Source organism: Crocuta crocuta, unplaced genomic scaffold, assembly GCF_008692635.1.
Source record: "Crocuta crocuta isolate KB4526 unplaced genomic scaffold, BGI_CrCroc_1.0 scaffold115, whole genome shotgun sequence".
NCBI classification, from domain to species: Eukaryota; Metazoa; Chordata; class Mammalia; order Carnivora; family Hyaenidae; genus Crocuta; species Crocuta crocuta.
This window is the reverse complement of record NW_027530575.1, coordinates 3888469-3903395: the sequence shown is the minus strand read 5'-3', so window position 1 is coordinate 3903395 and position 14927 is coordinate 3888469.

The following is a 14927-nucleotide window of genomic DNA, read 5'->3' as shown; positions in this document are numbered from 1 at the left end:
CCGGAAGTCTTATGATCCTGGAAACCTCTTAGTCGGCAAACCAGAATAGTTGGTTACCCTTTTTATTTGATAACATTAGAAAATAGAATGGAGGAGAAATAGCTTACAACTCAGGAATAGTTTCCTCATAGAAATCAAATGCGTTACCGCCATGTCCGTACGGACTTTGGTTTCAGTATGTGGGAAGATCCTAACAGTATGCATACTACAATTGCATACAAGTTTGCATACAAGTTTGATTTAATAATTGCTCATTATGAGAACATTACATATTAGACTCTATATCAGATTGTTGGGTATAAAAACAGATGTATTGCCTCTTCTACTCAGAAAATAAAAATTTAAAAAAATCATTATTCAACTAAGTTGTAATGAAATAACACAGGTCTTTATATACATGTTATAGGAGTTCAAAAAAAGGAGGAATGATATTCAGTCACGTTGAGCACACAAAGAGTGAATTCCCAGGGGACCAATACACATGAAATAGAATATAGTCACTGGAAATGAACCAGATGGAGAAAATTGTACTTACTAAAGGACAGTAATGTGATAAGCCATGTTGAAAATAGAATGGGCAAAAATGAAAAGGATAATGAGCCTCAAAGGGAAATAATTCTGGATGAAAAGAAAAAATGAATACTAAAAATTAATACTTACCAAGTTCTTATCTTTTGCTAGCAACTGTATTCTGTGCTTTACCTTCACAGTCCTAGTTTCTCTTCACAACACCATTCTGGGCCAATGTTATTTCCTTATAACTAGTCAAGGCATAGAATCATGTTATACCTCAAGTAGTTGTACATAGAATACACAGAATTGGGAAATAAGAATTATTTTTAATCTTTCAGTGTATCATTAAAAAAGTTTAAAATGTAGCCTAAGAATTCATGTCAACTAACTCTATGTAAAGTAGCTAATTTTAGTAATTCCAAAATTTAATTACAAGTCTTCCTGTATATAAACTTTTTCTTTGATTTTTTTTTCATTTGAGTATAGTACATTAGTTTCAGGTATACAACATCGTGGCTCAACGACTCAGTATGTTATGCTGCGTTAATGACAAGTGCAGCTACTATCTGTCACCATACAACACTATCACAATATCATTGATTATAATCCATATATTGTACCATTTATTCTTGTGACTTATTCATTCTAAAGCTGGAAGCCTGTATCTCCTATTCCCCTTTACCCATTTGCCCAAACCCCAGCCCCCTTCCCTCTGCCAATCTATTTGTTTGTTCACTATATTTATGATTCTGCTTTTTGTTCATTTGTTTTGTTTTTTGAAATCTGCACATAGTGAAACCATGTGGTATTTGTCTGTCTCTGTTTGATTTATATAATTTAGCATATATCCTCTAAGTCCATCCATGTTGTAACAAACGTAAGATCTCATCCTTTTTTTTATTCCATTGTGTGTGTGTGTGATATATATATATATCACATTTATTCATTAGTCTATTGATGGACACAGGTTGCTTACATCTCTCGGTTATTTTAATGGGTGCTACAATAAACATAGGGGTGCGTGCATCTTTTCAAATTAGTGCTTTTGTTTCCTTTGGGTAAATACCCAGTAGTAGAATTATTGGATCATATGGTATTTCTATTTTTAATTTTTTGGGAAACCTCCATACTGTTTTCTGCAGTAGCTATACCAATTTACACTCCCACCAGCAGTGCACAGAGTTTCTTTTTCTCCATGCCTCCTCCAACAATTGTTGTTCTTTGTCGTCTTGATTTTAGCCATTCTGAAAGGTTAAGGTTTGATTTGCATTTTCCTGATGATTAGTGGTGTTGAACTTCTTTTCATGTATTTGTTGCTCATCTGCATATAAACTTATTTTTAGAGAGGTCAAGTATTCAAAAATAATTTCTGCCATAAAAAAATCTTCATATGACCCCAGACATGTACATATTGTGTATATTTGCTGCAATGTACAGCCAAAACCATGTGTGCCTGTCAGATGGAAGACAGATATGAGGTATCTCAAAGCTCAGCTTAAATTCTCTCTGACTAAGCAATGTACACATTAGACCTGAGAAGAGACAATTGGCCTCATCTTATCTATCAACTCAGTTGAAATTTGCAGAAAGCATTCAGCAAGCATATTTAAAATAAATCATAATTCACATCTGGCTTAACCAGATGAGAAATAAGATTACAATTATTAATTGAGCCAAATTCACTGCTTAAGTTGTCTCATATTTATTGCTGATGCTTTGGCAAGTGCATTGAGAGAAAAAAAATATTCAGCAAATATTCAGAAGAGAGAGAGAGAGAAAGGTAGGAAGGGAGAAAGAACAAGAGACAGAAATCATGTTGGAAACTTTAGAGTAAGTCAAAGATCATCAAAAAAAATAAAGGATGTAGATAGGAAAATAAGTCTAGTCTTTCAAATGTAATTTATTTTAATCATTTCTTACCAAATTGACAGATTAGCTTTTTAAGAGTGAATTGGATACATTAACATGAAAACACTCTACATACTTTATTTTTTTTTTATTTTTTGCTAGTTCAAAAGTATGCATATTTTATTTTATGTCTAATATAATTTATTGTCAGATTGGCCTACAAACCACACTGAGTGCTCATCCCAATGAGTGCCCTCCTCAATGCCCATCACCCACTTTCCCCTCTTCTCCAACCCCCATCCAACCCCCTCAGTTTGTTCTCTGTATTTAAGAGTCTTTTATGGTCTCTCTCCCTCCCTCTCTGTTTGTAGCTCTTTTTTACCCCTTCCCTTCCCCCATGGTCTTCTGTTAGGTTTCTGAAGATCCACATGTGAATGAAAACATATGATATCTGTCTTTCTCTGACTGACTTGTTTCACTTAGCATGATCTCCAGCTCTATCCACATTGCTGCAAAAGGCATGATTACATTCTTTCTCACAGGCAAGTAGTATTCCATTTTATATGTAAACCACATCTTCTTTATCCATTCATCAGTTGATGGACATTTAGGCTATTTCCAAAATTTGACCATTGTTGAAAGTGCTACTATAAACATAGGGGTACCTGTGCCCCTATGCATCAGCACTCCTGTATCCCTTGGGAAATTCCTAGCAGTGCTATTGCTGAGTCCTAGGGTAGTTCTAAATTTAATTTTTTGAGTTTTCCAGAGCAGCTGCACCTGTTTGCTGCACCAATGGTGCAAAATGATTCCCATTTCTCCACCTCACGAGCATCTGTAGTTTCCTGATGTGCTCATTTTAGCCACTCTGACCTGGGTGAGGTGGTATCTCAGTGTGACTTTGATTTGTATTTCCCTAATGATGAGTGACATTGAGCATCATTTCATGTGTCTGTTGGCCATCTGGATGTCTTTGGAAAAGTTATCTATTCATGTCTCCTTCCCATTTCTTCACTGGATTATTTATTTTTTGGGTGTGGAGTTTGGTGAGTTCTTTACAGATTTTGGATACTAGCCCTTTATCCGATATGTCATTTGCAATTATTTTTTTCCATTTTGTCGGTTGCCTTTTAGTTTTATTGGCTGTTTCCTTTGCAGTGTAGAAGCTTTTTATTTTGATGTGGTCCCAAAAGTTCATTTTTGCTTTTAATTCCATTGCCTTTGGAGATGTGTCAAGTAAGATGTTGCTGCAGCTGAGGTCAAAGAGGTTGTTGCTTGCTTTCCCCTCTAGGGTTTTGATGGTTTCCTGTCTCACATTTAGGTCTTCTATCCATTTTGAGTTTATTCTTGTGTATGGTGTAAGAGAGTGGTCCAGTTTCATTCTTCTACATGTTGCTGTCCAGTTCTCCCAGCACCATTTGCTAAAGATACTGTCTTTTTTCCACTGGTTACTCTTTCCTTCTTTGTCGAAGATTAGTTGGCCATACATTTGTTGGTCCAATTCTGGGTTCTCTATTCTATTCCATTGGTCTATGTGTCTATTTTTGTGTCAATACTATACTGTCTTGATGACTATGGCTTTGTAGTAGAGGCTAAAGTCTAGGATGGTGATGCCTCCCATTTTGGTTTTCTTCTTCAATATTACTTTGGCTATCCGGGGCCTTTTGTGGTTCCATACAAATTTGAGGATAGTTTATTCTAGTTTTGAGAAGAATGGGTGCAGTTTTGATTGTGATTGCATTGAATGTGTAGATTGCCTTGGGTAGTATTGATATTTTAACAATATTTATTCTTCCACTCCATAAGCATGGAATGTTCTTCCACTTCTTTGTGTCTTCTTCAATTTCCTTCATAAGTTTTCTATATTTTTTGGCATACAGATGTTTTACATATTTGGTTAGGTTTATTCCTAGGTATTTTATGGTCCTTGGTGTATAAAAATGCAACTGATTTCTGCACTTTGATTTTGTACCATGTGACTTTGCTGAATCATGTATCAGTTCTAGCAATCTTTTGGTGAAGCCTTTTAGGTTTTCCATGTAGAGTATCATGTCACTTGAGAAAAGTGAAATTTTGACTTCTTTGCCAACTTTGATGCCTTTTGTTTCATTTTGTCATCTGATTGCTGATGCTAGGACTTCCAGCACTATGTTAAACAACAGTGATGAGAGTGGACATCCCTGTCATCTTCCTGATCTCAGGGAGAAAGCTCTCAGTTTTTCCACCTGAGGATGCTATTAGCTGTGGGCTTTTCATATATGGCTTTTATAATATTTAAGTATGTTCCTTCTATCCTGACTGTCTTGAGAGTTTTTATTAAAAAAGGATGCTGTGTTTTGTCAAATCCTTTTTCTGCATCTATTGACAGGATCATATGGTTCTTATCCTTTCTTTTATTAATGTGATGTATCACATTGAATGATTTACGGATATTGAACCAGTCCTGCAGCCCAGAAATGAATCCTATTTGAACATGGTGAATAATTCTTTTTATATTTTGTTGAATTCAAATTGTTAGTATCTTGTTAAGAATTTTTTCATCCATATTCATCCACGGATATTAGACTGTAGTTTTTTCCCTTTTTTGTGGGGTCTCTGTCTGGTTTGGGAATCAAAGTAACACTGGCTTCATAGAATGAGTCCAAAATTTTTCTTCATTAAGAATAGAAGGTGAGATTAAGGTTTCCCAAACAAATAAAAACTGAAGGATTAATCACCAATAAACCAGGCCTAAAATAGATCCTAAGGGGGACTCTGTGAGTGAAATGATGCAAGGAACACTAAGCACAAGAGACATCACTACAAGCATAAAACCCACTGATAACACAATGACTCTAAACCCATATCTTTCAGTAATAGCACTGAGTATAAACGGACTAACTGCTCTAATCAAAAGACATAGGGTATCGGAATGGATAAAAAAACAAGACCCATCTATTTGCTATCTAAAAGAGACCCATTTAGACCTGAGAATACCTTCAAATTCAAGTGAGGGGATGGAGAACCATCTATCATGCTACTGGAAGTCAAAAGAAAGCTGAAGTAGCCATACTTATATCAGACAAACTAGAGTTTAAACTAAAATCTGTTATAAGAGATGAAGAAAGGCATTATATAATAATTACATGGTCTATCCATCAAAAAGATCTAATAATTATAAATGTCTTTACACTGAATTTGAGAATACCCAAACATTTTAATTACAAACATAAGCAATTAATCACAAACATAAGCAATCTTATTTGTAAGAATGTGGTAACTGCAGAGGACTTTAACACTCCACTTACAGTGCTGGACAGATCATCTAGACAGAAAATCAATAAAGAAACAATGGCCCTGAGTGGCATACTGGACCAGATGGACTTGAGAGATGTATTTAGAACTTTTCACCCTAAAACAGTAAAATATACATTCTTCTTGAGTGCACATGGAACATTCTCTAGGATAGATCACATACTGGATCACAAAACAGCCCTCAATTCTTTTGAATTGAGATCATACCATGCATACTTTCAGATCACAATGCTATGAAACTTGAAATCAACCACAGGAAAAAGTTTGCAAGTGCATGGAGGTTAAAAAACATCCTACTAAACAATGAACCAGGCAATTAAGGAAGAAATTTTAAAATGTATGGAAACAAATGAAAATTAAAACACAACAATCCAAACCCTTTGGGATACAGCAAAGGCAATCCTAAGAGGAAAAAACATTGCAATCCAGGTCTTTCTCAAGAAACAAGAAAAATCTCAAATGCAAAATCTAACAGCACACCCAAAGGAACAAGAAACAGAACAGCAAAGACACCCCAAACCCAGCAGAATAAGAGAAATAATAAAGATCAGAGCAGAAATAAACAAATTAGAATTGCAAACAAACAAACAGTGGAACAGATCAATGAAACTAAGAGTTGGTTTTTTGAAAAATTAAACAAAATTGTTAAACCTCTAGCCAGGCTTCTCAAAAAGAAAAGAGAGAGGACTCTATCACAAATGAAAATAAATTTCTTACAACCAATCCTTCAGAAATACAAGCAATTATCAGAGAATACTATGAAAAATTATATGCCAAATAACTGGAATACCTGGAAGAAATGGAGAAATTCCTAAACATCCGCACACTACCAAAACTCAGATGGGAAGAAATTGAAAATTTGAACAGATCTGTAGCCAGTAAAGAAATTGAATTAGTTATCAAAAATCTCCCAACAAATTAGAGTCCTGGACCAGATGGATTCCCTGGGGAACTCTACCAGACATTTAAACAGAGTTAATATCTATCCTTCTCAAGCTGTTACAGAAACACTCTACGTACTTTAAAGTGCCACAGGTATTTATTAATTTATATTACAGTCTATTACCTATTCATATTTGTTCCCCTGAAAAATCATACCACTGTCTTATGAAAAAGATAAATTGGCCACATAAACTTATCCAGAGCATGAACGGACTTTTTCTTCTAAGATTTATGTTATCTAATTAATCAAAAGCATTGTCAGATGGTGATTACTACAAAATGCAGACATAAAGTCATAAAAGTACAAACAAGGTTTGAGGTACACCTTGCAGGTAAACTCATATAAAGTAATAAAAACACCTTACTATGCAATGGCTAGTGCACAACTGGAATGAAGACTTCACACATACAAAAAAATATCTTTCATATTCTTCTTCCTGAGGAAAGGTTTTGAATTGGCTATATTCGATGGTATTGAAAATTATGTCTGTCTCTACTCCCTTTAAAGTAAATAATTCACAATATTAAATGCAAACTAAATGTTAATAACTGTGGAAGACAAGGTTTCAGCCCAAAGTGCAACAGACACACAATCCCAAGTTTTAAATACACTTATCACAAGTTTTTGTTCAGATTTCTTTCTCACGCACACATACATACCACACAGGCACACAAAAAATACTCAATCCTGTGTAGATACTAAAGTACATCCAGGGGATTCAATCATGCTAGTAGTTTTACTGTGCTACTTGTACGTAGTACAAGTAACATTCAATAACCAGCATTTCCTGTAAAAGAAGTATCCTCTCCACAAGAGATTTCAACTACAGTGTCTGAATCTCAGGTTAAAGATTATCTCCTGACAGTGAACTCCTGGAACTGTACATTTCAAATTAAACTCTTTTGGCATTATTTATCATAAAAGCTTATGTTATTATCTTTACACTCATCACTCTATGTAGTTTTTCAAAATTAAAATATATATATTTATTGTCTTTCTCTTTTCCTCTACTTTGTAACCTGCATGAGATAGCAGGATTTGCCTATACTTTCTAGCATCTAGAGTGATCCTTGGAACATAATAGGAGCTATTTTGGTGAATTAATGAATATACTATAACCACCTTTTTTGTTTGGGGCAGAGGATGATAATACAGTAAATACAGTAAAATTATATACACTGCATATATATTTTTCCATAATTGGTTAAGGCATTACAAGTTTTCTTTATTTTAAGGAATACGACATCCTTGTTATATTCTGCAAAGGACAAGCTTCAGTTTTTAAAAATAATAATTTTTCAAAAATGTATTTGAAATATTAAAACATTTTACAGTTATAAATCCTTTAATTATACCAAATATCATTCAAGTACAAAATATATAGTAAGAATCTATAAGTAGCCACATTGTACAACATGTAAGGTGGTACTGTTCACATCATAGATATTGTAGATTTAATACATATTACAACATATTTCCAGGAGATCATGTCTTGATTAACAAAAGTCTATTTGTTACAATAGTCTTTCAGTTGAAAGAAAAGAACATTGAAGCTTTTTCTCACCCACCTAGGGGTATATACTGGGGCATCCTTGAGGAAATGGAGCAAGAAGATGTCATATATAAGGAAGCTTACTGTCTCAACTCATCGATAAACATATTAATTAAGAATAGTTGAGGGGTGCCTGGATGGCTCAGTTGGTTAAGCGACTAACTTTAGACCAGGTCATGAGCTCGTGGTTAGTGGGTTTGAGCCCCGCGTCAGGCTCTGTGCTGACAGCTCCGGGCCTGGAACCTGCTTTGGATTCTGTGTCTCCCTCTCTCTCTCTGCCCCTCCCCCATGCATGCTTTGTCTCTCTCCGTCTCTCAAAAATGAATAAACAGTAAAAAAAAAAAAACAAAAAAAAACTTAAAAAAAAAAGAATAGTCTTGTACTGTCCAGTATAGTGCATTTATTTAATTATATAACCTTCAACCACCATTAAATGGCTCATCTATGACAAGGCTGATAATTTCGGTAGACATGTTTTTCGTTCTGAGGCTTTAGTAACTAATCCCCATCAAAAAGGAAGTGCCCCCCTCCCCCCGTGCTTCTGTTCATAGTCAATAACCTTGTCTCTGACCATAGTTAATTTGATCTAAAATAGAAACCCAGTCCCGGGAGACCAGTCGTAGAGAAAGTTGAGACACTTGAGCTCTTTATTTTTTTCATTTACTTCCAGTAATGTAAAATTGAGATTATTAAAACAAGATTAGATATTAGGTAGTATTAAATTAGGAATAAAGTATGGAGACATTTTCCACTAATGCAGAGAGAAACAAAGAAAGCTAATCTGTAGTAACTAAGATTAATAAAACAGTACTAAAAAAGCATGGAGGGCTGGGGATGAGAGAAAACCTTACCATAGAAATGGTAAATTTCCCATTCTAGACCATCAAGCCTAGAAATTCTACCTATTCTTCAGTTCATGTATTCACTTAATAAATTATTGACTTCCTCCCCTTACACCAATGAACATATATATTTCTGTTGCTCTTAACTAAAGATGGACTGAGTTTTCTTCATTTCTTTGTGTTCAAATTATTTCAAGTAGTTCAGGTTATTCTCTAAAACATCATGCATATGGATAATAAAATATGCATCGAGAGGAATTCTCAGTTATATACAATTAAGTGAAGATGTTTTATAAATGTCATCATAACGGTAAACAATTGGATTATTTTTATTAATGGCTTTAAAAATTTTCCCAGTTTTCTGATCATGTAATATGGTAACCACATCATAAGGGGAAAATGTAGGGGGTCTGGATTAGTAAATCTACACATTGTTCAAAGTATGCTCCCTAAAATGTGGTGCTACTTTTCATAATTGGTCAATGTATATTGCAAGATAACAGTATTTTCAGATAGAAGCAGGCTTATTTACTGAAGAAGTTCAGTGGACATTTTGACTGAAATAATAAAAATTAAATTTCAAAGTCACTGAATACTTATTCCAGAAGCCATTGATCTGTAAATACAAGAATAAAGAGTTTATGGGTTGACAGAGGGAGTTATGTATTTTTATTATCAAATAATTTCTACATGGAAATAGTAAGTTCAAAGACCATAGGTAAAGTTTGTATGTCAGCTCAATGTATGTAGTACATAGTATAGAGTCAGTATGTACTTGCCATACATTACTTTCATCAGTTTCTACCACTACTCCCACTTTTAGTGCAGAGTAATAATTAGGTTCTGTGACATTTTTCTTGTTTCAATCAGAGCATTTATCATGAAGTACTGTAGTTTTAATTATTAAGTGCTAAGTTCAAAATGAGAATATTTTTCTCTTGCATAGGGAGAACTGAGCTTAAACTTCAGCAGATAATAATTTATAATATAAATAAAAATAGCCTGAACTTTGAAAATATCTAAAACTTTTCAGATTAAAAAAATAATAGCGTTAGGAATTCATTAATTATCAATGATTGTAAGCCATTTTCAATGAATCAAGAAGCTACCTTTAAAAAGAAAGAAAAAGCATTCAATCATTTAAATAAGTTATATTTAACCTTTTTCCATTGGGGATAAAATGTGCAATGTATAGTTCACACTGGTTGATACAGTAAAAACTTTATATTGGTGGATGCAATTTTGTTTCCTGGGTGTGCTGTTAGAGGAATGCTCATGAAACTTGAGAATACACAGAAGAGGGGTACATGGATGGCTCAGCTGGTTGAGTGTCCGACTTCGATTCAGGTCATGACCTCACCTCTAGTGGGTTCAAGTCCTGCATCGGGCTCTGGGCTGACACCTCAGAGCCTGGAGCCTGCTTCAGAATCTGTTTCTCCTTCTCTCTTTGCCTTCACCTGCTCTCTCTCTCTCTCTCTCTATCTCAAAAATAAACATAAAAAATGATTTTTTTAAAAAAAAAGAATACACAGAAGAGAACAAAAAACCTAACCTGAGATTTTTGGGAGAATTTATTGAAAAATCAATAAATTTGATTTTTATCAAAAATCAGCTCAAGCTGATTCCTAAATTAGTAAATAGAGTCAAATGGGATAATTAAGTGTATAAAATCAATAATAATATCACTCATTAGTTATAGGAGTGAGTCAAGATTGTTTATTTTTAAAATTTTTTTAATGTTTATTCATTATTGAGAGAGAGAGAGAGCAAGCAGGGGAGGGGCAGAGAGAGAGGGAGACACAGAATCTGAAGCAGGCTCCAGGCTCCCAGCTGTCAGCACAGAGCCTGATGTGGGACTTGAACCCACGAACTATAAGAAAATGACCTGAGCTAAAGTCTGGTCACCCAACTGACTGAACCACCCAGGTGCCCAGGATTGTTTAAAATGAAGTTCCCAGGGGCACCTGCATGGCTCAGTTAAATGCTCAACTTTTGATTTCAGCTCAAGTCATGGTGAAAGTCATTTGAGCCCCCTCATCAGGCTCCCTGCTGGGCCTGGAGCCTGCTTACGATTCTCTCTCTTTCTTTTATTTTATAACTAGAAATTTGTACCTCTTAATCTCCCTTGCCTGTTTTGCTCATACCCCTACTCCTCTCAGATCTGGCAACCACCAGTTCATTCTCTGTATTTAAGAGTCTGTTTTTGTGTGTGTGTTATTTTGTTTTATGTTTTAGATTCCACATGTAAGTTGATATTATATATTCAATAATACATTAAAAGAATTACCAAGATCAAGTGGAATTATTCCAGGGATGCAAAGGTAGTTCAATATTAGTGAATCAATCAATGTGATACATCACATTAACAAGAGAAAGAATAAAAACTATATGACCAACATCTCTTTTTGAGAGTCATTTTAAGCCATAATAGCTTCTCATTAAAAAAATACCCAAGAGTTATACTTTTGCAATATATATTCTTCCTTCCTATTTCTGAAACTTTCCTAAACTCTCATTCCCTGCTCNAACGTTTTTTTTTTTTTTTTTTTTTTTTTTTAGTTCATTTATTTTGAGAGTGACAGAGTGAAGAGGAGGGCCAGAGGGAGAGGGAGAGAAAGAATTCCAAGTAGGTTCTGTGGGGTCAGTGCAGAGCCCGATATGGGGCTTGATCCCACAACCCAGGATATCATGACCTGAGCTGAAATAAAGAGTAGGAAAATTAACCCATTGCGCCACCCAGGCACCCCTTCTCTGTTCCTTTGAAGTGAGATACAGCTAGGTGACTGAGCACTGGTTAAGGAAATGATAGTCAAAAGACTGAGTACCAATCCGAATGCTGGCTGTGGAGATTTTGAGGCCACATTTTAAATATGTGGTTTCCATCCAATAAAATTCAGTTGGGTCACTAAATCACATTTAGGAGATAGTGTCCATAAATCTCAACATTGGACTTTTCACACATAAGAAAGGAACTATTATTGTTAAGTCAAGTGAGTTGCAGATAGGATCCCTTGACTAATAAACATATATATATTAAGAGAAGGTTTTATTCTCAAATGCTCATTATTAAATTGTTTAACACACTATATATTAAAAAAAATTTTTTAAATGTTTATTTATTTTTGAGAGACAGAGACAGAGTGGGAGAAGAGCAGAGAGAGAGGGAGACAGAAACCAAGGCAGAGTCCAGGCCCTGAGCTGTTAGCACAGAGCCCGACTTAGGGCTTGAACTCACAAACTATGAGATCATGACGTGAGCTGGTCAATGTTTAACTGACTGAGCCACCCAGGTGCCCCATGTTTCACATAATATTTAAAGTAAAGGATAAAAAACAGAACTCCCACATTTTAGGTTTTTTGCTCTAATATATAGCTAACCTTTTCTTAAGATTTAGTGTACAATTTTAATCCTAATGAGCAATAATTTTTAAAATGAAAAGAAACTTATGATTAATAATTACATCCTGAAGAAGTTCCAATGCATTTCGAAAGCAGCCTACTTTACATATTTATTAACATACATGATATCTAGATATTGAAAAGGTAAAAGTATTACCAGACATCGTTTCTGGCAATGGTCAATTATCATTCTCCTTATTTGTTAGGAACTCCTATAGACCTATGTGTTATAGAAACATGTTTAGACTAGTGTATCTATCTGTACATGTTCATTCATATCTGCATTTACACAATGATTTAACAGATATATTGGTGCCTATTATGTTTAATACTCTCTGGCTGGAGTTAGGTATAGCATAGTGAAACAAACAGGCAGGTTCCAGCTTGCACTGAGTTTATGGATCATAGGAGAGATGGAAAATAACAAAAATGATGTTACAGGTATATAATTGCACACTGAAAAAGTGTTATGAATGAAACACAGAGGGAAATGTGAAAGCATAGAGCAGAGGATATAAGCTAGCCTGGGTTGATCAGAGAATGTTTTCATGAGAAAATGATACCTTTCAGTGAGTGGCTAATGCTGAGTAAGAATTAACTGAACCAAAAGGTGAATGGTGGAAAGAGGTTTTATGCAGAAGAAAGAGGCAGTCCAAAGATCCTAGGAAAAAAAGTTAAAAAAAAAAACCGAGTTTAATTCAAGGGATGTGTAGAGCTTGTGTGAAAATGTGTGAAAGGAGATGGAAAACAAGTAGAGGCCAGAACTGGCAGAAAGCTGCAGGGCATGTCATGGATTCTGTTCTATATACTAAGAGAGAAATAAAAGAGTCATATTTGCAATTTGAGAATATAGTCCTGCCTAAAATGTGGAGAGGGAAAACTTGGTTCATGGAAATAATTCAGGAGACAACTGTAGTAGTATTTCAGGTAAGAGATGTTTGTAGCTTGGACTAGGGATTTGAAAATGGAGAAAGATAAATGAATTTGCATACACTATGACACAGATGTGAAAAAAACACATTTAACTATTTCCTATACTATATATTTTCTTTCCTTAGAACATCATTCATGCTTAATGGTAAATAAGTGCTATCCATACTTCTATACATGTATTGTGTGGAGCAAGAAATGATACTCATTAGGAATAGGATAAAAATTGCCAAAGAAAAGTCATCCAGTACACCTTGGTGTCACCTCCAAATTCTCTTTGGGATATATCTTTTCTTTTCTTTCTTTCTTTTTTTTAATTTCTGAGAGAGAGAGAGAGAGAGAGCATGAGCAGGGGAGGGTCAGAGAGAGAGGGAGACACAGAATCCAAAGTAGGTTCCAGGCTCTGAACTAGCTGTCAGCACAGAGCCCGACGTGGGGCTCGAACACACGAACCATGAGATCACAACCTGAGCTGAAGCCAGACGCTTAACCAACTGAGCCACCCAGGCCCCCCTCAATTCTTCTTTTCAAATCCCAGTAAGTGTTCTTTCCCCTCTGTCAATGTATATTTTCTTCCTCTCTTCCCTCCACAGTTGAAATGAAAGGTCTACATACATACTCTCTGGTGACCCAAGGATCACTTGTGTGCTTTGCTGTCTTCTCTATGCCTTCTCGACAAGTTGTCCTTCACTTTGTTTGGTCGTTAGGATCCCAAGACCGAGATGATCTGTTCTATGATTGGGGAAATAGAACATTTGTTAGTAGTCTTGGGTTATCTCATATCTATCTAGATGATTTTCCTCCTGATCCCCCTGAGATCTGAATTGTAAATAGGAAGCCAGAATACTTGTGTCAATATTCCTAAGCATTTGTGTTTCTCCACATCACTTGCCCATTTCTCCCCTAGTCCACACCCATTCTCAATATCTACATAGTCTTTCCCATTTCTTGTAGGAAGTAATTTCCCCTACATGATATGCATTTCCACATCATACATTCTCCCTGCAAAAGACTTTATCAGAATGAAGTTTTCGTATTCATTCTCCAGGTATGCTTTATACTCTCCAAGCCTTATTCTTGGTATGTAAATATAAACTTCTGGTATTAGAAGGTTTTTACCCATTTCTATATAATCTGGATTTCAAGTTTAACATTTTACCACACACACAAACTAAATCCTAATTTGAAATTCAAATTAAGTAGAGAGCTATTTATTTTTGGCTGGATCTGCCTGACACAGTATGTAAAGATTCAAAACTGGAAAATGTGGAAATCCACAGTGGAATTATATCTGCATGTAATTTTTAAATTTATTTTAATTTATATTTTATTTAGTTAATATACAGTGCAATATTGGTTTCAGAAGTAGAATTCAATGATTCATCATTACATACAACACTGAGTGCTCATCACAAGTGCCCTTCTTTTTTTTTTAATGTTTATTTTTGAGAGAGAGAGAAATCAGAGGAGGAGGGGCAGAGAGAGAGAGAGGGAGATACAGAATCTGAAGCAGGCTCTAGGCTCTGAGCTGTTAACACAGTGCTCAATGCAGGGCTTGAAACCATGGCCCACAAGCTCATGACCTGAGCTGAAGTTGGACGTTTAA